The following is a 22,058-nucleotide window of genomic DNA, read 5'->3' as shown; positions in this document are numbered from 1 at the left end:
TTTGCTAGCAAAAGGCTGACGTATTATTGTGTGCAAATTTAAATGGGGAAAAATAAAAACCTTTGTTGATTGGTAAAACTAAAAATCCTCGATGCCTTAAAAATTTTTATGTTGATAAACTCCAAGTCGACTGGTAATACAACATGAAGGCCTGGATGACTAGAAATATCATGACAGATGGGCTATACAATTGACAGAAAAAAAAGCAACGCCAAAAAAGAAAAATTCTCTTATTTCTAGATAACGCAACACCCCATAATATCTTCAGTTATCTAACAGATCAATAATAGTTTTTCCACCTAACACTACACTAACTTAACAGCAGATTGTCAACCGTAAGACCAATAAATAATTAAAAACTTTAAATTCCTATAAAAGTTTTTAACGAGAAGAATGTTATCATCTATAGAATGTTTTTTATCAACGGCTGAACTGGAGAAGTCTATAACGATTGCTCACGACTTAATTTGGATTTTGGCAAAAGACATGGGGTTAAAAACTTATTAATTAAACTACCTAGAGATTGATGCAGTCGTATTGACGTAAAATTATGAGGTAAAAACTTAGCTAGTTATGTTAGTGATTCTACAGAAAACGAACAGGTGTCCAATGTTTCTGACAATGAGAGTGACGATGAACTAGTACTTACTGCAACTATAAGTAATTTAAATGGTGCTAATCTAAAATTAAGAGACTTAGAATTCAGATGTCGCTATTGCGTCAGTTTCGAAGCCATTTTATTGTTGCTTTTTAAAGACAGGAAATATTTATTTTTCACGTTGAGAACGCCTATGAATAACTGTTCTGATGAGCTTTATTAAAGCGAAATACGTATAAACAGATACATAGACGATTTGTACGTGAAATGAAATCTTGACTGTCTTTTTCATTCTATTCGGATCTAGTCTGTATGAGTACAAGAAACCAATTCGCTAACGATTTCTGCTTAGTTAAGGAGACATGTCGTGGAATGCAAATTTTAGATTCCCCATGTCTCTATTAACATCTTTATCAACGTCTGGCTATGCCTTGCAATTTTTGGAAGGTTCAGATTAAGGCAGTTATCTGAATTGTGTTTCGAAACTATTTTACGGATTTAATATCAGATGTCGCTATTGCGTCCAGTTCGAAGCCATTTTATTGTTGCTTCTTAAAGACAGGAAAGATTTATTTTTCACGTTGAGAACGCCTATGAATAACTGTTCTGATGAGCTTTATTAAAGCCTAATACGTATAAACAGATACATAGGCGATTTGTACGTGAAATTAAATCTTGACTGTCTTTTTCATTTTATTCGGATCTTCTCTGTATGAGTACAAGAAACCAATTCGCTAACGATTTCTGCTTAGTTGAGGAGACATGTCGTGGAATGCAAATTTTAGATTCCCCATGTCTCTATTAACATCTTTATCAACGTTTGGCTATGCCTTGCAATTTTTAGAAGGCTCAGATTAAGGCAGTTATCTGAATTGTGTTTCGAAACTATTTTACGGATTTAATATCAGATGTCGCTATTGCGTCCATTTCGAAGCCATTTTATTGTTGCTTCTTAAAGACAGGAAATACTTATTTTTCACGTTGAGAACGCCTATGAATAACTCTTCTGATGAGCTTTATTAAAGCGAAATACGTATAAACAGATACATAAACGATTTGTACTTGAAATGAAATCTTGACTGTCTTTTTCATTTCAGACTTAGAATTATTGCTTATATATAAAGGTGATGCAAGAGTAAGTAAAAAAATATCTGATGTTATTCTAGATGTTGAGTCAGAAATTGTGAAAAATATTGTTCAAAAGATAAAACAAACCTTTAGTAAGTAATACCTACCTTTTATACATTAGTTTTTTATTTGTGTATATGCTTATGCAAATTTGCACGAAAATTTATAATTAAAGTCAAGCAAATCGAAATATTTTTTTTATTTCAATTGATTAAGCCAGAACTCTATACAACGTACAATTATTTTTCCAGTTGGTGTCCGTTATGGAGAAGTTTCACTGTATATAATATACAATATATTAAGCGATAACTCTACACAACGGGCAATTATTTTACCCCTTAGTGTCTGTTATGGAGAAGTAGGTGTTCGTTATGGAGACGTAAATATATCTTTACTCAAAATCTAGTATTTTATGTAAAAGAAAATTGACAATTTCAAACACATTTTATTAGCTATTCACTCTGATCCTATTACTTTGAATGTGTTTTTGTTGCAGATTGCGTTTAAGTTCTTAATGAGGCGTAATATAAAAACTCGTTAACATTTTAATCATTCCTTTATTTTTGTGTTGATCCAATGGCTAGTGAAAAGCAACAAAGGGGCAAGTTTACGGCCACATTAAAAAACACTTAATTTAATTTATTTTTCGGGAGCATTTACTCATTCGCTATAAGCTTTTCGAATTTCTCAGTTTTTCCTTTTTATGGTTGTTTAATGTTTACAGAGTTGCATTACTACATATATTACTATATATACAAGGTGTTTCATTAAGAATTGTCCATATAGTAAATGGAGAAACCACACACAAAACCACGCACAAAATACGAAGATTACCTTAAAACGCAAATAACTTAAAAACTACTTACTCTATCGCATTGAGACATAAGGATGATATTTACGTAAAATGTAAAAAAATCAAAAAATCATGCTGAAATGATTATTACGACTATTACGATTATTACGAGTGGTGTAGATTGTGATAGGGACAAAGGGAGTATCTATCCATACAGCACGCCTCGGGTAACAGCGGAAAACTATCTTTTAATACTAGTTTAAGTATCTTAACATGTGTACTTACAAGTTTGAATAAAAGTATTGGAAGGTGTTAAAACAATGAGCCAACATTATTTTAGAATATTTCTAATAAAATACTCTGTAACTCGGTAAAGAAGAATATCATATTAAGTGTTTTAGGTTTTTTTTAATGGCTTATACATAAATTATTCAGCCAGTTGCAATAGATTCTCTAATCAGATAAATACACGATTACAATAAACCTATTCCTAATAAAAAATTGGGAGATAGTTAATAAAAAAAAGATACGATACGGAAACATACCCTCGACTTGCTTCTCGTCTAGTTGTCCATGAAGACAATTTTAGAAGACAAACAAAACTGGACCATAAATAAGGTGTTAAAACATTAAGGATAAACGAACGATGCAAATCTAAACTTCCACACAATCATGAAAAATTTCATGCTCGCGTATAAATCTTATAGAACCGTGCAGGTGTCTGACATGCGCAGACATCTATAATATTATATTGCATTGTACTGGACATTAATGCTGAATCAGATAAAACTTATGGTTGTGATTACAATTTTATGTGGTAAGTATTATTCAATTTTGTGCCTGGGATATTAGGGTACCCGAATTCGATGGTACTTAAAAGTACCGTCGGGAGACTAAGGGTTAAGTTAAATGGCAATTCTTTCATATATATATTTAGGGATTCTACAGTATACACTGCCTTCCCTCGCTCAACTGCTTCCATCTCTCTCTCGGTTGTCCCATTTTCCATCATTTAGGCCTCTCTTATTCATGGCGTCATCTACTTCGTTCCTCCAGGATTTTCGGGGTCGCCCTCTTTTCCTCCTTCCTATGAGGCTCCATTCCATTATTCTCTTTATCCATCTGCTGTCGCTAGTTCTTCTTACATGTCCATACCACTTTGGTCTTTTTTGTTCTATATATGTTAGTATGTCTGTTTCTATTGATGTTCTTTGCTTTATTTCGTCATTACTTCTCCTATCCATTCTTGTTACTCTGCAGCACCTTCGCAGGCATTCCATCTCTGTTGGTACTATCTTACTGCTGTTTTTCTTGTTTATGATCCAATTTTCAGCCCCATATGAAATAATACTTCGCACTAATGTTTTATAAATCTGTGTTTTTGTCTTCATATTTAGGTGTCTATCCCACCATACTGAGTTAAGTTGTCGGATTGCTGTTCTTGTTTGTCCTAATCTTTGTGTAATTTCTTCCTCTGTTGTTGCCTTTTTTGTGATTATAAACCCCAAGTATTTGAATTTATCGTTTCCTTTGATTGTTACGGTGTCATCAATCTATAGATCTTCTATGTCTTCTTCACTTGTAAATAGGTACTCTGTTTTCGCGAGGTTAATATCTAGGCCAGCCTTGGTATATTCTTCTTATAGTTTCTTTATCATGTAGCTGAGGTCGTCTTGGTCTTGTGCAATCACTACTTGATCGTCTGCAAAGCTTAACGTATATCGGTATTCGTTCCGTACCGGTACTCCCATGCCTTCGCATTTTCTTTTCCGTGTAGTCAAGGCTTACTCTAAGTATATTTTGAATAGGGTTGGAGATGTGGAACAACCCTGCAGGAGCCCTTTTGTTGTGGTGAAGTCTCCTATGATTCTTGTTCCCATTTTAATGGACACTTTATTTTCTTTATACAGAGCTTTTGTAGCTTCTATTAGTTCCGTATGTATTTCTAATTTGTACATTGCCTCCCATAGTTTTGACCTTGGTACAGAGTCATACGCCTTTTTCAGGTCCACAAATGCCAAGTGTATATCCCTATTTTTTGCTTTTCTCCGTTCCAACAGTTGTTTCAGTGTGTATATGTGGTCTATGCATGATCTTCCTGCCGTGAAGCCTGTCTGATCTTCCCCGATTTTACCTTTTATCTTTTCTCGCAGTATCTTCCCATATGATCTTCCTATTGATGATATTACGCTTATTCTTCTGTAGTTTTCGCATCGTTTTCTATCTCCTTTCTTAAATATAGATGTCATATATACCGCCGTCCATTCCTTTGGGAGCTGTTCTCTATTTATGGCTTTCTGAAATATCCATTGTATCATCCGGTGTAATTTTTTTGATCCGTATTTTATAAGCTCAGGTGAGATGCCTCCAGGTCCCGGCGCTTTTTTATTTTTGATTGCTTTTATGGCCGTTCTCATTTCCCTATCTGTTATTTCTATTTTTTGTTGTGGGAATCTGCTTCGTCTTCGCCTGTTTTCTGTTCCAATGAATTGTGGTCTTTGTTCTGTTAATAGTTCCTTGTAGTAGTCCTTCCATTCTTTGTTCTGTATATTTCCCAATTTAATTTTTTCTTTTGAGTTTTGTTTCAATCCTCTCAGTAATTTCCATGACTCTGAAGTTCTTGTACCTCCTATATATGTTTCAATATTTAAGCAGATTCTTTCCCATTCTTCATTCTTTTGCTGTGTTATTTATTTTTTCACTTGGCTGTAGTCAGCCATTTTCTGTATAGTTGCTTTTTTTCTTCAATTATTCTTTTTGTTGGTTCATTTATTTTATAGGTAATAGTGCTGTTTATTTGTTATATGTTATTTTTCCCCAAGGGCTTCGAATGCTGCTTGCTTTATACTCGCCTTTATATGCTCGTATATTTCTTCGATTTTGCCGTATCTAAATTCTATTAATTTTTGGTCTAGACGTTGTTGGTATAGTTCTCTTATTGATTGTTCTTGGAGTAGTTCTATATTGTATTGTTTTTCTCTTATAGTGTTCAACGGTTCTTCTGTGGAGGGGGTCTTGTTATGTTTCCAATTAATGCCCATTTTTGCTGTCAGTAGTCTATGGTCCGTTTCACATTCTGCTCCTCTTTTGACTCGCACATCTTTGATCTTTTTGGTGGTATCATGTTTGATTATTATGTAGTCTATCGATTATCGATTTCAGCTTTCGTGTTTCTTGCGTCCATGTATATTTATGAATATTTTTATGTCTGAAGAATCCGTTGGTGATTTTTAGGTTGCTTAGTTCGCATAATTCAATCAGACGTTCTCCGTTATCGTTTTGTTCATCCTCTCAAAATCTCCCCACTACTTTATCGTTTTCTTTCCTTCCGGTTCTGCCGTTAAGGTCTCCTGTTATAATTATCTCCACGTTTATTTTAATTAGCTCTATTTGACTTTGGAGTTGTTCCGTGAAATGTTCTTTTTCTACTATCGGAGAATCGTCTGTTGGTGCATATACTCCCAGTATCACTGTCTCTTTACCGTATATGTCTATATGCATTTTAATTATTCTCTCGTTGATTGGTTCCCATGTTCTTCAACAAATCAATAAATTAATTTTGTAAAAGAAGTAAATAGTTCTCACCATTCAAATTACGAGGTAACTCATAACGCCCAAAAAAATGATTACCGATGATTCCACACCATACCTTTATTTTAAATTCATGTTGGAAATGCCTTTCTCTCTTAACATGAGGATATTCAATATCCCAGAAATGATTGTTTTTGAAGATTTTGCCTGTTCCGGATATCATTTACAAATCTGCATCTTAAAGGTAAATCTGCTGGTAATATATTTTGCACAGGTATAAAATGGTAAGGGTCAAATGCTCACTGTGTAGGATTTTTAAAACTGAAATTTTGCTGATTCCTAACGCTGGAGATCTTTATCAGACGCAATGATTTTCAGTCGGCATGAGTTGAATGGGTGGGAGGATGAAATGAACCACTTTCGCCTAAATTCCGAAATGGATGTTTAAAGGTTTGGTAATTAGGTTGCAGCCTGTTTGGGTAATTTTTTAAATATTCCCTTTTGCTGCACGCCAGTTAAAGTGTTGCTGACAATAAATAGCAATCATATCTCTCATATCCATATTAAAAAAAATATTATGCCTCGGTATTTTCTGATTTTCTTTATTAAACCAAAATAAACTAGATATTACAAAATCACTGATTAATCAAAACAATACTTATTTTTAGTTATGCAAATCATTTGTGACACCAGCCTACTATGTTAAAATGTTCCGTAATGTATTAAGGTTTTCTAATGATGACATCAAAACTGGTTTAAAAAAAGGTGGTAGGTACCGTAGCTGGTACTGTAGACTACAGTGTAGGTACAGTTTTAAATTTAAATATTATTTTTTATATTTAATAAACTGATTTTATTATTTATTTATTATTTATATTTAAAACAAAGTATATTATATATACAAAGCATACGTTGTTTAGTCAAACCCATCAAATGACAGACCCGTCAAAGCCAGATTAAATATTAAATTACCAATAAAATGTAAATTTGATATTTGATTATTACTGCGATAGTAAATTAAACTAGCGGACCAACTCGACATCGAGTTTTTTAAATGAAATTTTTATTTTGCGAGAAAAATATACAATGACCGAAAGTAAAAATATTTTTATCAATAACCCAAAAACTATAAATGATAATTTCGTGAACTTACATTTTTGAACTCTACGTTAAATTCTCTATTGATTTGACTAATAAAAACGAAACCGGAAGTCGACCTCAAAACCGGAATGCAATTTTTAGTTCATCAAATGTCGACATGGATACCATTTAGCAGTTAATTTTGCATGCTGATCACGAATCCGGTGTCAGATTTGCTCTATCTTGACGTTTTATACGCGTTTCGGGTCACTTCCGGTGTCGGATCGCAACCGGAAGTACATATCTAGATTCGTCTCGACGAGACCTTTCGATCCATATATACATTGTGGGGTCTAAAACTTAAAGTAAATTTTAACTTCCGGTTATCTAAAAACCGGAAGTGAATTTTTGTACCAAAAGTATATCTTGACAATCTTATACGTAATACTAATAATATTCCGAAAAAATATTTTAATTATCTAATATGGTTTTTGAGTAAAGTGGTGGACAAGAAAAGGGCTTAGCGTTTTAGTATATAAGATTATTATATAAAAGGGCCTGCGTAGCGCAAGCGGTAGGATGCTTGCCTCGCAAGCCGGTGGTCCGGAGTTCGAATCCCACGGCCGGCAAGAACATCTAGACATTTTAAAAATGTTTATAGGCCCCAGGTCGACTCAGCCTTAATAAAAATGAGTACCTTGGGTAAAACCAGGGGTAATAATAGACGGTTGAAGCGTAGCACTGGCCTTGTTACCTTCCTTGTATACCGTAGGCCCTAGATATAGCAGACTACCCTGCTATACTCCCAAAGCCGCGACAGCGGTATAAAACGGGAGACTATTATTATTATATAAAATAAATAAAATGTTAAAAAAAAAATGATTATAATTTGAAAGAAATTTATTAACAACTAACATTAAAAAATATATGATGACTAGAAACGAATTAAAGGATCAACGTGAAGACCGTTATTTGTTGACGCTACTCGTGACGCCGTCTTGTGGCTATTCTTCCGTGACGCTTACCTCAGCATTTTACTATAGAAAAAAACTTATACAACCCCAGTATAAAGAAGAAAATAGAAGCCTCGCTTCAATAAGAAATTTTGCAGTCATAACAAAGCATTTTGTAATGTTAAATTACCATTTTTCATTTGTTTTTATCCACAGGTATTCAGTGCTTTATCGCACAAATATCACAACTAATAATTATTATACAGGTAATTCATAAAATGCGATTATCTCGAAAACTACTAAGTTTTGACGTTATTATCAAGTTTACCTTTTTTATGTTAAAATAATGTGTCTTTAATATTTTTTAACAAAAATAACGCCAACATGAAAAACAAAGAAGTTAAGCGCAAATTTATGCCACATATGTGGCATATGAAGCGGCTTATATCAGCTAGTTAAAATAAGCATCAAATTCTAATTTCTCATACTCGAGAATACCCAGTTGTAAATTTTTATACGTCAATGTTTACAACATAAAAGTTATAGCGAAAAATAAAATTTTCAATTTCCACTTTAACACCCAGTATCTTTCTTAATATCAATATTTTATTAAAGCAAATCGTAATATTTTAAAGTGTAGAATCCACTGTTTCTTTTTGTACAATTACTTAAGGACCACCCTGTATACGGACGACGACATAGATCTTAAAAACTACCATCCGATTTGGCTACTTTACCACGTATACAAGTTGTTTCTATTAACCTAAAGACCAGGCAGATTTTGGATCGGGTTATTGTATAATAAAGCACAAAATTGTTTAAAAGGTTGTTAAAATATATTTTTTATAAAAGTTGAGTCCAGAGTACAAAATCTTTCGTGCTAGAGTTTATTTTCAGACACTAGCGATCCTAAGTCTGTGTACTATCTACCTAACATAAAAGTAGCAGGTCTCTAAGTAAAATTAGACTGGTAAAAATGCAACAGAATAATAATCAACCAGTTCTTCGAACTCTTTTGTTAATATATATTGAATGTTCTGAGCTGGCGTTTCTCAGGCTTCCATTATCATAATAATGGAAAGGTAACCAACTTGCCGAAAAAAAACTCCACCCCTGGTTGCTACGAATCTCTTCTGCACATTTACATGAAGCCCGTATCGCTGTTTTTTATTATTTCTTCACCGCCACAACCGTTACAATGATTTTCATCTTATTAAGAATGCGCGGAATTGTATTTTACCCCGGTAATAACTTCCACGCTGACAGATATTTGCTGAAATCGTCCCACTAAATTTCTCCCGTCCCGACCCGCTTTGCATTTTGTAATTCAGTTACGGACTTGCTGTTTTCCAACCGAATGAAAATAATACAATTACCAATTATTTGCTTTATTTATAGATGTAATTGAGAGTCAATAAAGACACGTCCAATAAAGCGAAAGGGACAAAGAAGGATACAAAATGGAAAAGAGCAATATAATAAATTTATAGTTTAAAAATTTCTCTTCATTTATTTTACTTTCCTGTGTCTCAGAACATTTTGGTATAGTTCTTAGTTTCTAGCATTTTTAGTTCTTGTTTTAAATTTAATTATCGGTTTTATTTTTTCCTGTATTTTATAATTAATTTTGAAGCGAAGTTTCTATACGAGCTTTGTACTAGGGGAAGGGTAGGCATAGTGGCCACTGCGGGTATAGTGGTCACTGGTTGTTACTGCACAGTACGGTGTTGATACACAGCGACGGGCCCGTCAACTCTTTCACTTGAGCGTCATCTTAAGTGTATTTAATTAATTATTACAATCAAACTTTCATTTATAATACAGGCAAATGATAGTAACGTTTTAAAAGAGGTGTATTTAGGCTACAAAACGATGTGTCTGTGTAAAGACTCGCTCGATTCGTTTAGCCGGTAGTGTGGCATTTATATAATGGCGGCGAAGAGAGCAAAGTAGCCACATCTGTGGCCACTATGCCCGACATAAAGTAAAATATATTTTCATTGAAAAATAATAGTATTGTATGTTGTTTACAAAACTATTGAGCATTTTAAACAGCAAAATAACGTCTGTTTTACTTGAATTCTCACGGATTAAAGTCTGGTTTAGGGGTTTTCACCTGCAAAAATCTATTTTAGCAAATAATGTAGACTAGTAATTAGATTCCAAGATCACTTATTGTACTATGTATTTACATGATACACTAAGTTAACATTACTGTATACGATTATTGTAGCTTTATTTACTTTCATACTTTAATGCTATTTAACATGTAATACTATAATGTAAGAATCAGAGGAAGATTTATCAGTAGTCATGGGACCCCGCAGCGATGCAAAAAATAATCGATGCCATGAAGAAAGATGGAATGCCTTATTAAAGGGCTGCTAAGACTTACAATGTACCTAGGAACACACTAAAACGTCGCGTACTAAATGAAAATCAAGACGCTACTGATAATAAAAAAGTATTAAGCCATTTTAAGATGATGGTATCATCGATACAGCAACGCAAAATGAAACTGTCACCCATTATAAAAAGCAAGCGTGGATGAAAGATGAAATAATCGAAATGATGGACGAAAGAAGACAGCTTAAAAATAGAAATAACTCAGAGTATAAACGAAAGCATAATCTGATTCGAAGAAAAATCAGGGAAGCCAAAGAGTTATGGATGCGAGCAAAATGTGAGGAATTAGAAGAATTGCAACGAAAACATTGCACGAATTTAACACAGATAAGAAAATAAAAGAAGTTACAGTACACAAAAGAAATACACCCATAACATTAACGAATAATGAAGGTCATGCACTATCCCTAGAAGACGAAGTAATGGAGGAATGGGAAAACTACATTAAAGCATTATTTAAGGATGATCGATGATCACTACCTAACTTAAGTGCAAATACAGGACCATCAATCTTAAACGCTGAAGTGGAAAAAGCCATACACCAAGCCAAAAACAACAAAGCCAGTGGACCAGATCAAATATACAGCGAATGGCTAAAATTACTCTCAAATGACAATATAAAAGAACTCACTGTACTTTTCAATCAAATATATGATACCAGTGAAATTCCATCGGACTGGCTAAAATCAATCTTTATTCCTCTACCTAAGAAACCAAACGTTAAGAAATGTAGCGATTGTAGACTAATCAGTTTAATGAGTCATGCCGTTAAAATACTGTTGCATATTCTTCTAAACCAAATTAACAACAAGTGCGAAGAAATAATTAGTCAAGAGCAGTTCGGGTTCCGGAGATGCCTTGGAACTAGAGAAGCACTATTTTCTATGCAAATACTCCTTCAACGATGTTGGGAGGTAAGAAAACCCGTATATATGTGCTTCATTGATTTTAAAAAGGCATTTGATCGCGTTCAGCATACCAGACTAATTACCGCCTTGCAGAGCATCCAACTAGATGAGAAAGACATCAAACTTATTGCCAAACTTTACTGGAACCAAACAGCCATTATTAATACCAACAACAGAGAATCAAAGCCAATCAGTATTGAACGAGGCGTAAGACAAGGCTGTATACTATCTCCCACACTCTTTAACGTGTATTCTGAGAATCTATTTAGGGAAGCTTTAAAAGATCAAAAAGGAATTATCATAGGAGGAGAAATAATTAACAATATACGGTACGCCGACGATACTGTGATTCTAGCTGAAAACATCGACGATCTGCAGAAGCTAATCAATAGAGTTGACATGGAATGCACAAATCGGGGACTGTCGATAAATATCGATAAAACTAAATACATGGTGACCAGCAAAGTGGATATCGGCGCAACCCAACTGATATTAAACCAACAACCGCTGCAGAGAGTTCAGAGATTCAAATACCTTGGATGTTGGATTACCCAAAATCTAGATCCATCCTTCGAAATTCGATGTAGAATTGAACAGGCAAGAAACTCATTTCAAAAATTCAAGCCTCTATTATCCAATAACTCATTAAATTTGAAAATCCGTGAAAAGTTTACAAGATGTTACGCATGGTCTGTACTTTTGTATGGATGGGAAACTTGGACTTTAAACGCCGATATCATGAATAAAATCGAGGCGTTTGAGATGTGGTTGTATCGAAGGATACTAAAAATTCCATGGACTAGCAGAACTAGAAACGAAGAAGTTCTTCGAAGAATGGGACATCAACGAACTCTATTAAATATTATTAAGAGGCGTAAACTAGAATATCTTGGACATATAATCAGAGGACCAAGATATGAGTTCCTTCGGCTAATTCTCAACGGTAAAATCGAAGGAAAGAAATGGATAGGACGGAAGAAACTCTCTTGGTTGAGGAATTTGCGGCAGTGGATAGGTTTGACAGCGGACCAATTGCTACACGCAGCGCAAGACCGAGATCAGTATAAAAATATTATAAGCATGGTATTCGCCGACGTTCCGTAGAGATATGGCACTCTAAGAAGAAGAAGAAGGCTATTTTCGGGCTGTTTTCAACGAAAAACAAGAACAACAGTAGTTGGTAAATTATCTCTTGGAGATAGAGATAAGTTTTTTTGAAATTACTGTAGCTGATTTGCGCAGCCTTGCTTACCAACTGGCTGAACGGGATAACATCCCCCATGGTTTCAATAAAAAAACAAAATTAGCAGGAAAAGATTGGGTAACTGGGTTCAGAAAGTGCCATCCTAAGCTTGTGTTAAGAAAACCTGAGGCGACTTCAGCAGCAAGTGCGCAAGCAATTAACAAAAAGAATGTAACCAAGTTTTTAAAATTATAAAATTTTGGAGGATGTTTAAAAACATCACTTGTATCCTCTTAGGACATTTGTAATTTCTATATGAGCTGGGGAGTTTTTATTCCTCCTTTTATGATCTTCCCTAGACAGCAGATGAAAGCGGAACTTCAAGACGGTGCTCCACCTGGAACAGCTTTGTTTGTCATCCTTCACGGTGGATTCAAACTGAGATTTTCACACAATGGTTTGCAAAGCCATCAGAAGACGACTGAGTTTTGCTCATACTTGATGGACATTCCAACCATACAAAAAATCTAGATTTCATTAAAAGGGATAGAGAAAATCACACAACTGTAGTTTGCATTCCCCCCTACTGTAGTCATAAGCTGCAGCCACTCGATGTTTTTTTCATGGGGCCCTTTAATACTTATTATGTCCAAGCGATCGAAAGATTCTTGCGTAATAATCCTGGTAGATTAGTGAGACAGTATCACGTATCTAAACTTCTTGTAGAGGCATTTCCATTTGCAGCTACTCCAACTAATGCAGTTAAGGGATTTGGAAAATGTGGCATAGTTCATATAAACAAACAGAAGGTTACTGACGCGGATTTTGCTGCAGCCATGACCACAGAAATTTCCGTTCAAGATTCTATCTCTCTTCAAGAAGCTGAAAATCAAGAACTGGGTGTTGAACACCAAGAGGAAACTTCTGATGTGGTGCCAGGAAAAGATTTGGCAGATTCGCAACAAATATTCCTCGACGTTAAGAGACACCACTTGCAAGTAAAGAGAACCCGCCTTCTGGAGAGATAGGTTTTCGACCAGCAACCTCTGCATCCAATGCTTCAGTTCCTATGTTTTTCAATGACCACAGACAAAATGTCAGTGTAGGATCTGGAGATCCAAACTCTACATTAGTTCTAATCTCTATTGACTATTTAATCTTGGCTCAAAGCCAAGTACTTCAACATTCCAGCCTAGTCCACTGCCTTATTTAAGTACTTCATGTGATTCATGTGATGACTTCCTCTTGCAAAGAATGTTCTTGTTGATCTGAAACTTTATGAGGCTCTCCGCCACTGGGTAAATATTTGTCAGAATCGAAATAATCGTAAATTCGTTAAAATGGTAAATATTCGAAAGTTTAGTAATACAGTTATATTTGATTAACGTGAATTTAGGGGCCAAATAGGCACCACTAGAACTTTTTTAAATTCCATGGGACATATAGATACCCACATTACCAAAGGGTTAAGTAAGGTCGATCTCAGATCGTAATACGGCAAGTTCTATTTAGAGCTGTATCTCTTTGATCAGCGTGGTACGATCTATATCATAGCGGATAAGCATATTTCGCTCCGGAGTAAAATAGGGCCAAGGCACCAGTTGTGCACCCCCCAAGAAGTACTTGTTAGTTTAAGTATTATGTTGTTTCTGGTAGCAACTGTCTGTTTTGTGGTATGATAGTGTTTCTTTTATGTAAGGCTTGATCCAGGTTTACACCCAAATATTTTGGTACAGGGCAATATACCAAGAGGTTTCCCTTCTACGAAATCTGGAGTTTTCTTGTTGTCTGCTTATTTTTTAGATAAAAGACGCAGGTTCGTGTTTTTTTATTAAGGTATGTAATATTTATGAGTGCTTCAGATAATATTTGTTTAATAGTTTCGGTGTGGTTGGTCTGGATTATGATGACGCAATCGTTTACGTAAATAAAGCTTGTAAGCTTGTGGCTGCTGGTAAGGGTCGTTCGTATAAATGTTAGAGTTGGGGCCAAACAACATTGTGTCAGCCCATTCTTTTATGTCCCCCAGCGACTTCTGTTTCTTTGTTATTTATATATAATGTACACATGTCTACTTTAAAATGTATGATATGATGATTTTGATCCGAATAAATAAAATAAATTAACCAAATAAATTAAATTTTCAATCTAATGTTTATATGAGAATCTAGAATAAATCTGGACCTGTCAAGTGTAATTTGACAATTAAGAATTGACTTGTTTAAGAATTTCTTTAAACGTATTAATAAAAGAAATAATATATTTCATATTTTATTTTTTAAATCACATTTAATATTTTTCCCTAATATCTCACGATCAGTATATATTGAACACCAAAAAAACAGCTAAAAATAGTGTTGCGAAAAACTTTCATTTCATAAAATGAAAACATGAAATTTAGTTAGCAAAGAGCTAGTCCTGACGTGAATTTCTATAATTTACAATTTCTACACTTACCGGCACACAAAATCGCCCAAGATTTCGTTTCCCCTAACCAACATTTTAGCATACCGCAAGATAAGTATTACATATATACTTATGAACGAAATGAATGGTATCAACTCTGACGATTTCAATCTTAATTAAAATTGTTTGGAATACTTTTCCTTAAAGAAAAACGGGCGAAAAGAATATCAGAATAAAATTAAAATTAAGGAAGTGACCTCTTTTTGTTACCGTATTGATTTTTAACAGTTTTGAAAAAGTGATTACAATTTATAATACAATAACAAAAATTAATTTAGACCAGCGCGGATCTGTTTTGAGGTGAACGTGAGAGGTAGCATTCTGATTTTTGCAGAAAAATTTGTGTGATAACATCAGTAATAATAATTGATTTATCTTACAACTCAAATATGCCGGGAATATTAATAAACAAATACAAATAATTAAAAATGACTAAAAACATCGTTTTTTTCCAATTTCCTTGAATAAAACGATTCATTTTAAAACAAAGTCATAATAAAATAAAACTGTTTTTATTTATTACCATTCCCTATTATTACCCAGATACGATGGTTTTCTTAATTTAATTATGTTCATAAGCTAACTGTATATTTACTAACTTTGAGTATAACAGTTTGTCATATTCGTTTTCAGGTAACTGTCTTACGGGCATGTAAATTGACCAAAATATTTCTAAGTTTTAATTGCTCATTCTCCGCCATCTCTGCTATCCAAGCTGCATTAAGTCGCACTTATTTTGTGTTGTAAGCATATTTCTAATTCTCATTACTTTTTTCCATTGACCACTACATTATCCACCTCTATGTTTTTCTTACATTGGCGCTTACTACAAAAGCCCAATTTTTGTAACAAAGTTTTAAAAATAGAGTAGCACGAGTAGAAGTGTCTGACAGTTTCAATTTCAAACTAACAAGTGTTTACATCTATCGTTATAGATGTGTCGATATAAGTTGCTGATAGTTGAAATAAATACCGCCGATATACATTTTTCACTGCTTGCATTAGTAAAGATTTATGTCTGATACAAATTTCGTGCAATAAGTATCAGATTTAAACGTAGTTAGGTACCTTAATCCTATATACTATGTAACTATAACTATAACTTTTATTATAACCATAATATTGGCTAACTATATCTGTATACCGGAAGAATACTGTCATAAGTCCAACTTTTACGTATTGGACTTATTTATGTAGGTTTTGTTTACATTTTTCTATTTAGTGGTATATAATACTAAGTCCATTTTAAATATAAAAAAAATAGTCCATACCTCCTTACAGGTGTACAATCCTAAGTTGGACTTAGAACAGTATTCCTCTATCTATGCAAACCGACAATGGTAGTTTAAGTCCGTGTAAAACTAACAGCACCAAACATTAACGTCGCTCTCATCAAATATTCAAATATCAAATTTAATATCAAATATTAAATTCCGTTCATTGTTTTGTTGCATTTTGAGTGAAAAACACGTGGTTATTGTTTGTGGTTATATCTTAAAACCTGAAAATTTGTAGTTATTGACAAGAATAGTTTTTATAATTTCGTGAATAGTTTTTATAATTTTTAAATATGGGTGGCCGAGAACAACGTCTAGTATCTTTAGGGCTTGACTCCATAATGGAAGGTAAGTAATTCGTTTACTAATATTATAGTTCTTAAGATAAAATAAGGAATTAAAAAGACATTTTCTTTATATTAAATTACTTTAGAAATTGACTAATATATTTTTTTCAGATACGTCAAAAAAATCATCCTAGTACCTCGCAAGTACCTAAAATTGGTTAAGATGTAGATATTATGTCATCCAAAAGGAAAACTTATGAACAACAGTTTTCTTAGGAAATGACCTTTTGATGAATGACTCTTATGATTCTATAGTGGCTAAAGATTATATTCCTATTACTGACGTTGATTATGATTTAGAAGATAATGTTGAACAACCAAACGTTTTTGTAGAAAATAAGCAAGTTAATAAAAGAAAAGTTGTCAGAAAATCTGTTACAAAACAAGTTGAAAAGAAACGTGTAAGGCATGTTTTCGAGTGGGTTGTAAATAAGCGAAAACGGGAGTAGGCTGCCAATAGATCCTATCTAGTAAAAGCTGAAAATAGATGCATGAAAGAAAGAAAAAAGCTGCTTGTTCATGCCGTATGAAATGTTATTCCAAAACACCTGAAGAAAAAAAAAATATAAAATTTTTAATTATTATTGGGATGACGAAAAGATAATAATGTAAAAAGGCAGTTCATTTTATCCTGTGTAGAAACAAGTCTACAGCTAGACAAAGCTTGCGATTAAAGGACGAATTAAAAGCAAGAAAAAACAGCTTGCTATATACATTAACAATAGAGAGTGTAAAAATTGCAGTGTGTAAGTGCATGTTTGTGAATATATTGGGCATATCGCAGTTAGTAGAGAAGACCGCTTTGGCAAAGCGCCAAGAAGGAGGCGTAGTAATGGATGACAAGAGAGGTAAGCATACACCTAGTAATACAACTCAGCGGCATATAATCGATTCCGTTGTGTCACATATTTCCTCATTTCCTAAATATGAAAGCCACTACAATCGAGAAAGTTCAAAGGAAGCATATTTAGGTCCTCAGTTGTCAGTGCAGCAAATGCAAAAGAGTATTGCTTTCAACAACACGTTCATTTATACGATGTAGCAAAACTATGATTGTATAGGAATATTTTTAATAAACAATTTAATCTCACTTTTAAACCACCAGAAGTGTATACATGTGATATATTTTTAGCACAGTTAAGGGCAGTAGTATACGAGACTGATGCAGAACGTATAAATAATGAAAGAAATTTACATCTGAAAGATAAAGCACGTAGGTACAATCTCAAATCCTCAGACAGAAATGAAATTAAAGAAAATTGCAATCATAAGGTATCTACTCACCGCAGATCTTCAAAAATGTTTACCTACACCGTTGTTGTTAACCAATTCGCTTACTTTTGATATAAAAAAGCTTTGGACTTTAAATTATACAATTTTTGATTCCTCAAATAATTCAGCCTGGTGTATGATGTGGGACGAATCAAAAGGTAAGAGAGGTGGGAATGAGTTGTCATTAGCTTATGTAAAATGGGCAGATCTAAACTTACCGTGATCTAATATAGAGCACATAACGCTTTGGTCTAATAATTGCTTTGGTCACAATCGTAACAGCGTTAACAGCAGCATCGTAATGGACTTTTATTTCATTCTAAATAAATATCCACAGCTTAAAACCATTAATCAACAATTTTTTTTAAAAGGACATAGTCATATGGAAGCTGATACCGTTCATGCAAAATAGAAAACAGTGAAAGAAACCCCTGCAATGACAGTTCTAACTCCGTGGGATTGGCAGTAACTTATCCGTCACTGTTCCTCAAAATTTAAAATAATAAACTTAGAATTGGCCAACTTTAAATCTTTTGATCTAAAGTATACTATTGCAAGGGGTTCTTTAAATGCTGCATCTTTCGTTGCTGAAAAAATTAATCCTAATAAACAGCCGTTCTCATTGTCTAAAGTAGTTCATTTGCAGATCAGAAAAGACCAGTTAGGAATACTGTACTACAAAACATCATTTCAAGCAACGAATTTCAAGGAAGTAGATTTGAGAAGAAACACAAGGACCAAACTTACCTTACCGATGGATCTGGACCAAATAAATCAAACGCTAGTGCCTATTCCAACAGCAAAATATAATGACCATGAGATTTATTGCCTTTTGTACCATCGGAGTTTCAAGAATACTATCGAAGCTTACCACATGCTCAAATCGGAACGATTATTCAAAGGGAAAAGGCTGATTCATAAAATTTATTTAAGCTAATACTTACTTTAAAATTTTTAGTTCATGTTTATTTTACTTACTGTTTTAACTGTTTAATAAATTAAAATTAGTATATCTACCTTCGGTTTACTTATTGTTAATTAGGACAGGTGACTCAAGATAAAAATATTTTCGGGGAAAAAAAATAGAACTTTGAAGCATACTGTCCTAAGTCCATTTTTTTTTGTAAAATTAGAATATTGCAAAAATTTGAAATTGGTAGATTATAATACCTGTACTATTAGTTGCTTTGAAAAAGAATGGTTATTCAATAATTATTTATATCTGTAATAATTCTAAACATTCACCGAAAACCGTTAATTCGTTTTTCTGTAAAATCAATAAATTGGACTTAGAGGACAGTATGCTTCCGATATACAGTATACATTTAGTTATAACTAAAACAATTGGTGAATGCGCCTATCCTTTGATTTATTTGTTGTGTTGGGGGAAATACAAAAAATTTCGAATGCACATTATATTCTAAAGATAATTTTTATATAACGTGTGTAGTGGTTACTACTTTTATTTATTATGAATTTAAATATTATGTATATTATTATCAAAAAATAGTTATATACAAGAAACATAATAGTTATTCAAATTAGTCTTCTCTATTATAAATTACAGCATCTGCCAAAATAAACAGAGCTGTAAATATAAATTAGATTAGACAATTTGTATAATATGTATTTATGTACACCGATGTATGTATGCATGTATAGCGATGTAAACAAGCTTCATAAACGTGTGTAATTCCGAAATTTAACTCTGTAGTTCATGGAACAATAACTTATGTATAAAGAGTGCTTACGAGAAACACTGAAAGCAAATTAATTATTTTCTATTATCGCAGTGAATTTGTTGTTCCCTAATATCTAATACATTAGGGCTGATTTTACCGGTCAACACATTTTTAATTCTTAATTTTTTCTTTATAATTAATATACAGTTATTTTTGTTCTGTAGTTCTAATTACAATATTGAAAATATTTTCCTTTTTTTATTTCTTTATGCCTCAACCACAAAGGGTCATTGGCGTAGTACAATTTAAAGTTTTACCAATTGCTTAGTACATTTAAAAAATACCAGTGACTTTGCTCTTCGCAAGCGACGCGGGCTCTAATCAATTATCATCTACAGTCAGTCATTAAATTGTTAAAATAAAAACTTTTTGCATATAAACCAAGTTAATATAAAGTATGATCTGACATCATGTTTATTTACTTTACCCTGTTATCGTCCTTTTGTATATATATATATATATATATATATATATATATATATATATATATATATATATATATATATATGCATATATATATATATACGGAATAAAAAAAGTTTACATTTTATCATGGAAGTTAATGCGTCTTCTATCAAACCAATAAAGGCAATGAAGCGAATAAGACAACCTGAAAAATGGAAAAAAAAACGTTGCAAAACGTCTAAGGTAAGTACTTTTGTGAATGTTATGATTCCATTTCCAAGCCGTTGTTAAATTTTGATATTTTGTTTTTCGTTTTTGTTAAAATTTTAAACCATTTCAGTACTTATGTTCATAATTATTTTTGTGTTGTAGATATTCTGCGAACAATATGCCAGAATACCCAACATGTGGTCAAAATTCAAAAACATATAAGCGCTGCTTGCTGAAAGTGAACGATATACAGAAATTATTTTGAAATACTGCACTGTGAATCGTACTGTCCGTCATCGGCCGAAAAATGAAAAGTATTCTCCAAAAAAGCACTAAGTAAAATGTTTCATCCATAATTTTTTATCCAAGGAGAAAGTTCCAGTGTGCCAAGCTGCGTTTCTCAACGTGCTAGGGATAAAAAACACAGGCTTTCCTATGTGATAATGCGATTTAATGAAACATACCAAGTACCGATTAAACGCAGAGGTGGTGATCGAAAAACTGCGAAATATCGAAATAAACTGGAAGGATTGAAAACGTTTATAAACCAATTAACATATACTGAATCCTATTACTGTCATTCAGTGACTAAAATAATGTATCTTCCATCTGAACTTAGCGTTTCAAAATTTTATTTAATGTACACTTCTCAGACAATTCCATCGGAGACTCTGAAGAGATCGTACTCTCACTATATATTTAACAGAATATATAATTTGAACTTTAAACTCCAAGAACAGACGTTTGCTCAAAATATTTAGAGCTAAGTAAACGCATTAAATATGAGAAAAATGAGCCATCTAAAATTAAACTAATGACTGCAAAACGGCTCCGTAAACTTCGTTCGAAAGCATTTTTCCAATTTCGTCAATAAAACAGAGAAGACCTAGTCACTTTGTCGTTCCACTGCCAAAAAAATTTGGTTTTTCTTAAAGTACTTAATCAAAGTGCTTATTATTTAAGGCAGCTTTATTGTTATAACTTAACTGTTGTTGAAGGTTCCTCAAAGTTTCCACTCTCAAAGGAAAATGTATTTTCATGCTGTTGGACTAAGTATGTTTGGTAAAGGATTAAATGAAATTTTTTCTGCAGTCTTTCATCGACTCAATAACAATAATTTTGGCAACATGTTAAAGAAGGTACGACTGGTCGCCGATGGATGCAGTGACCAAAATAAAAACTCGATAATAATTGGTAGGTGCTAGCAAATGGCTAGCCGAGAGCGCATCACCAAATGTTAAATTACTTAACCCATTCGCTGCGTGTACCTGCTCATTGACCATCCCAAGGAGCTGCACATGATTTTTTCGATAAAAACTTTATGTAACGATTTTACCCATTTGATGTATTTGTATTATAAGTATACTAAGGTGTCAATGTCATAGATGATAGTTTTTATAACAAACGCCAAAAGGCGTCATACGCACATACTGTAATTTTTGTGGAATTGTGCGGATGACGCCAAATGGCGTTGCGTTAAATAAATTCCGTTTTTAGTTAAAAATGAGTGATAGACCAATAAAAAAGCACTAAACCAACATTTTATTTTTTTGCTGAGTAATTCACAAACAATAACGAACAGTAAGTAACACAGAAAAACATATTTAAAATAAGTAAAAATTAAACAATGCTCTCATGAAATAAACTAAAGCAAGGATCGTTGCACAATCCAGGCATTTATGTTGACAAGCTTGGCATTTCCAAACCGTATCCTTTCTTAATTTGATTTCACTGCACACACGACATCTCTTTCGAGGTC

At 33.3% G+C, this 22,058-nt stretch overlaps 1 protein-coding gene across 1 annotated transcript in view; it reads right to left on the bottom strand.

The window, feature by feature from the left end:
* The window catches only part of LOC140435052 (protein turtle homolog A-like), a 580,999-nt gene that overhangs the window by 121,153 nt on the left and 437,788 nt on the right, over positions 1–22,058 (bottom strand). The window lies entirely within an intron of this gene.

The sequence above is a fragment of the Diabrotica undecimpunctata genome, chromosome 2 (assembly GCF_040954645.1).
Source record: "Diabrotica undecimpunctata isolate CICGRU chromosome 2, icDiaUnde3, whole genome shotgun sequence".
Lineage (NCBI taxonomy): Eukaryota > Metazoa > Arthropoda > Insecta > Coleoptera > Chrysomelidae > Diabrotica > Diabrotica undecimpunctata.
Note: the sequence above shows the minus strand (reverse complement) of the source record. Positions and strands in the feature narration are given on the sequence as shown.